The sequence below is a fragment of the Mus caroli genome, chromosome 4 (genome assembly GCF_900094665.2).
Source record: "Mus caroli chromosome 4, CAROLI_EIJ_v1.1, whole genome shotgun sequence".
In the NCBI taxonomy this organism is placed as follows: Eukaryota; Metazoa; Chordata; class Mammalia; order Rodentia; family Muridae; genus Mus; species Mus caroli.
Genome location: NC_034573.1, coordinates 92099115 through 92100686, shown reverse-complemented (window position 1 = coordinate 92100686; position 1572 = coordinate 92099115).

The window sequence follows — 1572 nt, the reverse complement described above, 5'->3', positions numbered from 1 at the left end:
ATTGGAAATGTAATTGAGGAAAATATGTAATAAAAATATAAAAAAAATGTAAAATGCTGTAAAATGGAGTCAGAAGGCAGTGGAGACGAGAGATTTTTCTCAAACTTCTCTAGAGAAACTCCTCTAGTGGGCTTCCTTGTCAGCTGGAGAGCGGCAGTGCCTTGTGGAGCTGTGGAAAGCAGTTATTAGCCCACACTCTCCAGTCCAAGTTAATGGAGCTAGGTGGAGCTTTTGCATCAGATGAAAGTCAAACCCAGGGCAGTGGGCAGGGAGGCAGGTGGCTAGCAAGAGGCTCTTCAGCAAACGCTGGCCTCACTCTTTCATATGATGACACATCAGCATCTCATTCTGGTGCTGGGAACAGAGAAGACCAAGCCTGAAATGTGAGGTACGAGGCCACTTACCTGTCTCATTCCATTCTGGGTTTCTCCCCATGAACTGGTTTCAAAGAATGCTTTAGAACTTTGACCTGCTTTGGTAACTCCTTGAAGAAAAACTAACTTGATTCTGTAAGCAATAGAAAGAACTCTTCTGCAATGTGACCCCGAATTTTCACAGGAATGATGCAATGCCTTGTTAGTTATTACCGCCCTACCTCCCTCTGCCACCCCTCCCTGTCCCTCTCCCCTCCTTCTCTTCTTTCATTCTTTGCTTGAGCCCAACCTCTATTCTCTCGATAGAAGTCTTATTGTCTTGCCCAGGCTGAACTCTTATACTCAGAGTCATTCTTCTGCCTCCATCTTCTGACTACCTGGGGATTAAAGGTGCCTGCCATTACATCCGCAAACTAATTCTTCTTCAGTCCTGATGTATACTGCCTGTCTGTCACCAGGGTCCCCTCCCTTGGGTGCTCTCTCACTTCCCCCTGGAATGGCTCTCAGGAGTTGTTGGTTAGTCACCACAGTTGGTCACTTCCCTTGTCACCTCTAAGTTAAGACATCTCAAGCCAGAAAAGCCACAGCATGAGGAAATTGCCATGAGTGAAAGGTAGTTTTCCACACTCGGTGCAGACACATTGACAGTTTTGCTGGGTGCCAGGCATGCACCATGGGAGATGGTGCAGAAGGCAGTCCTGCCCACCGTGGAGTTCCAGGCAGAAGCAGAAAAGAACATCAGTTAGCAACAATGTGGGCTCCAAAAAAGCTTTGCAGAGAAAACCTGTACACAAGGAAGAGCAGGTAGGTGACAGAGGACATGGTTGGGGAAGGGAAGAAAGAGTAGAGCAGACAGGAGGGCCTGGAGGAAGGAACATGGCCTTTGAAGGAAACTGCAAGTGGCTCATAAGGCAGGAAAGAAGCTGGCAGGGTTAACAGTCAGGCCACAGGGGCCTCTGTGCTTCAACATTAAAAAGATCAAGTGGAACCTGGTCAGTGTAACAGGAGAGTGAAATTGGAAGGGCAGGAAGCCTGCCATGCCTGCAGAGATGGCATGGAGACATTCACGGACTCTTTCTCATTCCACCCATTCTACTTCAAGGGGTCAGATGGCTGGAGCGTGATGGGTGTATCTCCTGCACACGGGGATGTGTTCCCTGAAGGATTATTAAATAGCAAGGCTGCTTTGTCCAATCAG